Source organism: Microtus oregoni, unplaced genomic scaffold (genome assembly GCF_018167655.1).
Source record: "Microtus oregoni isolate MIOR12 unplaced genomic scaffold, Mior012 000055F_ref0000237, whole genome shotgun sequence".
Taxonomy (NCBI): domain Eukaryota; kingdom Metazoa; phylum Chordata; class Mammalia; order Rodentia; family Cricetidae; genus Microtus; species Microtus oregoni.
The window spans coordinates 660904-667588 of NW_024543831.1; the positions used below are offsets into that span (position 1 = coordinate 660904).

The 6685-nt window shown below is 42.2% G+C and overlaps 1 non-coding gene across 1 annotated transcript; it reads right to left on the reverse strand.

Annotated features, from left to right (window-relative positions):
* Positions 1-200: 200 nt before the first annotated feature.
* On the reverse strand, positions 201-302 carry LOC121438414. The gene has a single exon (XR_005973094.1). It is a non-coding gene; the product is annotated as a U6 spliceosomal RNA (small nuclear RNA).
* Positions 303-6685: the final 6383 nt, after the last annotated feature.

Here is a 6685-nt window from a genome sequence, read left to right on the forward strand (position 1 = left end):
TTTGAAATTTATGTAAATGGTTTCCTGCTATCTGTTCCACTCTGTCTCTGACATTTTCTGCCTCTGGGTTGCTTGAGAGAGCATTCCTATTGCTGGAGGAAGATGAAGTCAATTGCTCACTGCTATTGTCTGCTGTCTGGTACTCCATCACGCACAAGAGCCGGGTTTTGTTTGTTTTGTTTGGGGGTTTGCTTCTGCTTGAAAATATGGAGCGCGTCACAGGTTTGTGTCACCCTTGCACAGGGACAACACTAATCTTCTCTCTGTCGTTCCAGTTTTTCCCACATGGGCTGCAGAAGCCGGCACTTGTTTTATATTTTGAGGGCAAGAGTTCATGTAACTCGTGTTAGTCTCAAACTCCACAGGTGGCTGATGGTGGCCTTGAACTTCTGATTCTCCTGCCTCCACCTCCTAAGTGTTGGGATTACATTCACGTGCCCCCACTCTAAGGGCTGGTGCCAAACCCAGGGCTTGGAGCAAGACAGCAAGAGTGTTCTACTACGTGAGCCACACAACCGCCATGTTCTACCCCCATGTTCCTGAAGGAGGACACAGGTCGGCTCAGATCCTCGTTAGCGCTTCATAGGACTCCAGTTTTCTAAATTTTGTACAATCCAAAGGGTTAAAAACTCTACCATCTTGTTCTAATTGTATCAAAGAGATGGAGCAAGTTTTTGTGTAATTGTTATTTGTTCAAATATCTGCATTTGTGAATGGGCTTTTAAAATCTTTCTTCCCCCAATAAATTCTTGTGAATTTTTGATTTGCCGATTTTAAAAATAAATGCTAGATTTTAATTTTTGTCAGTCTTTAAGTTTGAAAAAACATCTACCCCTACTCCATCACCCCTTGCTAACTGTGTATACAGTAGGTTTTTTTGTTTGTTTGTTTGTTTGTCTGTCTGTCTGTTTTTGCCCTGGCTGTCCTGGAATTACTATATAGACCAGTCTGGCCTTGTGCTCACAGAGATTTACCTGCCTCTGCCTCCAGAATGCTGGGATTAAAGGTGTGTGCCACCATGCCCCTCTAGTGTTTTTTGTTTGTTTTGTTTTGTTTTGTTTGTTTTTTAAATCTCCTTAAACAGTAATCTATAATATTGGAGTGATCAAATCCACTTATTTTGCAGCTGAATTTCATGTTTTTTTTTAATTTTTTCAGAGAAACACTCACTCTGAGGTCCAGAGTTCTTTTCAATCCATTTTCCTATATTTGTATTTATAATTTTTCTCTTCACATTTAAGTCTTTATCCATTTGGATATTTTTAAAAATAGAATATGAACCTAATTTAACTTATTTCCAAAGAAGTGGGCCATTTTTTTTGAAACTCTTCACTAAGTAGCACACCCTTCCCCCAGCTTGGAACGCATCCCCTGTCATCTGCTGAGTTCTTTCATGGCCTTGTTTGTTTAGCCTTGTTTCTGTTTATTAGATGTGTTTATTTATGTGCGTCTACATCTGCTTCCGGTCTCCTACCCTGTCCCTTCAGTTTGCCTATCCAGTCCTTTCACAATAATACACTGCTTTTATTATTTTGACTTTGCAATCATCTTGAAGATCCACAGCCCAAGTGTTGTTTCTTTGTTCTTTGGAAATTGGATTAGCTATTTGTGGCTCTCCATTCTCCTATGTAGATTTTATAATCAATTTAATTCCCTAAAATTCCTGCTGGAATTTAATTGAATGTAGAAATTAATTTCGGGTTAATAGATATCTTTCCAAGATGAAATCATCTCAAACATAGATACTGTGCTTCTTTTTATTTGGGCTCTTCAGTTAATGGCCTTTTGTGGCATTTGTTTTCCTCTGTGGTCTTGGGCCTTCTTTCTCAGCTAATCCCTTAGACCTTCAGGGTTTTCACTGTTACTGTGAGAAGTCAGATTGCTCCATTTGGGGGGACCTAGAGTAAGTGTATGCAATTGTAAAATTGAAAGACATTTCACCACAATCACTGAAGACTGCTCCCTCTCCATCCCATATTCCCCTCCATCACCCCAGCTTCAATGTCGACTAAGCCTGAGCACCCACAGGTACTGGGCCCTAGGAAAGGGGAACTGGAGATGGAGACAATCTACCTGTGGTCATAGGTAATGAGTGGCAAAATTGTGAGTGGTTAAGGTTGTTTGCTGCCTAGTGTCTAGTTACCTGAATGCCCTCTGGGAGCTAATCAGTAAAGAAAAAAAATACTTTTTGTTTTTTATTTCATTTATTTGTATTCATGTGCGTGTGCGTGTGTGTGTGTGTGTGTGTGTGTGCCTCTCAGCCTTTATGTGCACAATTTGCATGCAGTGCCTGCAGAGGCCAGAAGAGGGCATCATAGACCCTGCAATTGGAGTCAGGCAGTTAGAGGGTCCTCTGCAAAAGCAACCACTCTTGGGCTGGAGAGATGGCTCAGTGGTTAAGAGCATTGCCTGTTCTTCCAAAGGTCCTGAGTTCAATTCCCAGCAACCACATGGTGGCTCACAACCATCTGTAAAGAGGTCTGGTGCCCTCTTCTGGCCTGCAGACATGCACACAGACAGAATATTGTCTACATAATAAATAAATAAATATTTAAAAAAAAAAAAAGCAACTGCTCTTAATCAATGAGCCACACATCTCCAGCCCCAAAAACACTTTTCATGTTCATTAGACTTTGCAATTAAAAAAAAAAATACTTATTTTGAGTTCTCACCCAAAGCACATGTTTTTATAAATTTTAAATTTTATTTATTTATCTATTTTTATGAGTATGAGTATTTTGCCTGTACCATGTGTACAGGCAGTACCATGAGTATTTTGGGGTACCATATGAACTCCTGGTGACCTTGGAGGCCAGAAGAGGGCATCAGATCCCCTGGAAATGGGAGATAAGAAAGTTGTGAGATGCCATGTGGAAGTCGGGACTTGAACCTGAGCTTTCTGGGAAAGCAGTTAGTACTCTTAACCTCAGAGCCATCTCTCCAGTCCCTAATTTATACAATTTTTTTACACTTATTTATTAGAGAGAGAGAGAGAGAGAGAGGAGGGGGGTCAGAGGACAACTTGCAGGAATGGGTTTTTTCTTTCCACCATGGGAATCCCAGGGATGAAAAAGACATATATCTGTAATTTAATTTTGTTTCTTAATTTCTTACCTTCTTTTTTGTTTGTTTGTTTAGTTTTTTGAGAAAGAGTCCCACTTTGAAGTCTTATCTGGCCTAAAATTTGATATGTAGCCAGGCTGGCCAAGAATTCCTGGAGATTTTCCACCCCTACCTTCCAAGTGCTGGTATTAAAAGTTACCACAACCAGCTATTTTATTGCTTTCCCCCCACCCCAAGAGAGGGTTGCTTTTTGTAGCCCTTGCTGTCCTGGAATTCACTCTGTAGACCAGGCTGGCCTCAAACTCACAGTGATCGGCAGCCTCTGCCACTGTAGGGCTGGAATTAAAGGTGTGCACCACCACATTGTTTATTTTATTCTTCTTAAAGAGAAATCTCACTAACCTGTGAATAACCATCCCTCAAAACCTGGATTTCTTCTTTTAAAACCTGGATTATTTTTAAAAGATTTATTTATTTATATTATGTATAAGAGTGCTCTATCTGCATGCACACCTTTATGCCAGACGAGGGCATCAGATCCCACTAGAGATGGTTGTGAGCCACCATGTGGTTGCTGGGAATTAAACTCAGGACCTCTGGAAGAGCAGCCAGTGCTCTTAAGTGCTGAGCCATCTTTCCAGCTCCTGGATTTTGTTTGTTTGTTTTTCGAGAGGGGTATCTCTGTGTAACAGTCTTAGCTGTCCTGGAATTTACTCTGTAGACCAGGCTGGCCTCAAACTCACAGAGATCTGCCTGCCTCTGCTTCCCAAGTGCTGGGATTAAAGGCGTGCACCACCACCGCTCGATGTAATTTTTTAAACTCATTTATTTTTGTTTAACTTTCTCAGAAAGTTTTTTTCTTTTCTTTTTTCTTTTGCACTTATTTAAAAGACTTTTTTAAAAAATTCTTTTCATCGGGTTTGTCAAAACATAGCCTATAGACTAAATCAATTTTGTTTTTTAAGTTGTTTAGCTGGAAGGAGCCTCATGCGTTCATTTACATATCGGATGTGTCTGTTTTCACATCAGGACAGACACTGAAGTCCACAGAGCCGAAAAGATTTTCGGCCCCTTGATAAGAAAAAGCTTGTCAATATCTAGCTTTGGTTTATTTTGGTTTGGTTTTGTTTTTGAGATGGGGTCGCCTGTACACAAGGCTAGCCTCAAACTCACCACACAGAGGAGGAAGATGTCAAACCCCTGATCTTCCTGCCTCCTACCTCCCAAGTGCTAGGATAACGAGCATGAGACACCATGCCTGGCCTGCCAGTTCTTCTTTAAAGAGATTAATAATTAATTTAGCACCTTTTGATAGAGAACGCTCACATGACTGTCATGAATCCATCACATTAAGAACATATTTTTTTCATCCCCATATGATAACCTAGCCTGAAGCACATAAATCTTAGGCACACAGCTTAAGGCAGCTTCCCATCTGCACACACTAGCATCATTCTGAGCAAGCTCATGAATTCCCCAGCACTACAGTGGCCCTCGAAATCCCCTACTGATGAATATCACTGATCTCCTCACTCCCAAGGTAGCAATTCCAAACTCGTGGCTCCTGCCTCCCACGCTGTGCCTCAGAAACAGAATCATTCAGTCCCTGGCATTACGAGTCTGACATTTCACTCCACAACATACGGCCAATTGTGCTCTGCACAGCAGTAGCTGAATTTTTAATGTTACTCGGCACTATATTATTTAGAAAACTAGGCATTGTTCTTAGTATAGTATTAAATTCAATTAATATCCTGAAGTGGCTTATGCTTGTATTTGTAAATAAAGCAGCCTAAAAATCTTCTTCCATCTTATGTTCTCCTGCCCCTTCAGAACATTAGCTGTGACATTTCAAGCACGGTACATCAGGTTCATGAAATGGCTTGCACAGCTTTCCCTCTTTTCTGTTTTTGAACAGTTGATGCTCGATACCCATTTGATTGGCCATTGAACCCAGGCCTTCACACACACTAAACATGCATCCTACGGCTGAGTTTCACCCCCAGCCCAAACTGAAGGGGTTAACTCTCCCACTCTCACAACCGAATCCAGGTTTCAGTTCTCCGAGAAGGGCAAAATAGGTGTCTCTCCCAACAAAGAGCCACGGTGCCCTTACGTTCAGGGATGAGGGAGAGAACAGAGACAAGGCCTAGTCAGTCTCGCAATGTCTCAAGGACAAATCCTGCAGCCCCATTCTGAGTCAATCCAAACTTGCCCAAGTTTGTACAAGTAAGTCCCAAAATGATAAGACTAAACCTCAGACAATTAAAAATGTACTAATATAACTGCTGCTTGTTTAGCCAATCATGTTTGAGACGGCCTAACTGTCCCTGACACTCCCCTTAGCCTGCGTGCTCCCTCAGGGCTGTCGCCATATGTACAGGTGCCAACCCCGCATGCGCGCTGGAGTATTAATAAGCGCTCTTTAGGGGCTGGAGAGATGGCTCAGTGGTTAAGAGCATTGCCTGCTCTTCCAAAGGTCCTGAGTTCAATTCCCAGCAACCACATGGTGGCTCACAACCATCTGTAAAGAGGTCTGGTGCCCTCTTCTGGCCTGCAGACATGCTCACAGACAAAATATTGTATGCATAATAAATAAATAAATAAATATTTAAAAAAAAAAAAAAAAAAAAAAAATAAGCGCTCTTTACTTTTTTGTTTTGTTTTGTTTTGTTTTTGTTTTTCGAGACAGGGTTTCTCTGTAGCTTTGGTGCCGGTCCCGGAACTAGCTCTTGTAGACCAGGCTGGCCTCGAACTCCCAGAGATCCGCCTCCCTCTGCCTCCCGAGTGCTGGGATTAAAGGCGTGAGCCACTACCGCCCGTCTGGGGTCTGCTTCAGCATTTCCTTGGACCCTTACAAAACTTCAACTGTGATACAAATCATTGTCTAAGTTTTGTTGTTGCTGTTGGCTTTTTCTTAACATTTAAGAACTTACTTTTAAATATCTATAAAAGAGCCTATGCTTTAGAGAGTCGTTGTGGCAGGAAGATTTTTATAACTTTTGCATCGCAATCCCTATTCTGCCATCGTCTTCTACCCTAGTTCAGTTTATTTTGCTGTGACAAAGCACTGACCAGAAACAACTTAGGGGATAAAGTATTTATTTCATCTTAAAGTCCCCGGCCCCAGTCCATCGGAGAGGAGAGCCAGGGCAGGAACCCAGAGACACGTGGAAGCAGAGGTCATAGAGAAACCCTGCTCACTGGCTTGTGTCCTTGGCTTGCTCACCGGCTTTTTTATACAACCCAGAGCCACTTGCCCTGAAGTGGCACTGCCCACAGTGGGCTGAGCCGTCCCACATCAATCACTAATCAAAAAATCCCCCTCAGGCACGCCCACAGACCAATCTAATGGAGGCAGTTCCCTAACCCAGGTTCCCTCCTCCAAGGCAACTCTAGTTTGTGTTAGCAAAAGCAAACAAACAGAGCACATGTTTGCCTTGTATCAGTTCCACTGCACAACACACACCGACACACATACACACACACAGATACACACACAGATACACACACAGACATACACACAGACACATACACACACAGATACACACACAGACACACACACAGAGACACACACACAGAGACACACATTCACACACACAGATACACACACAGACACACA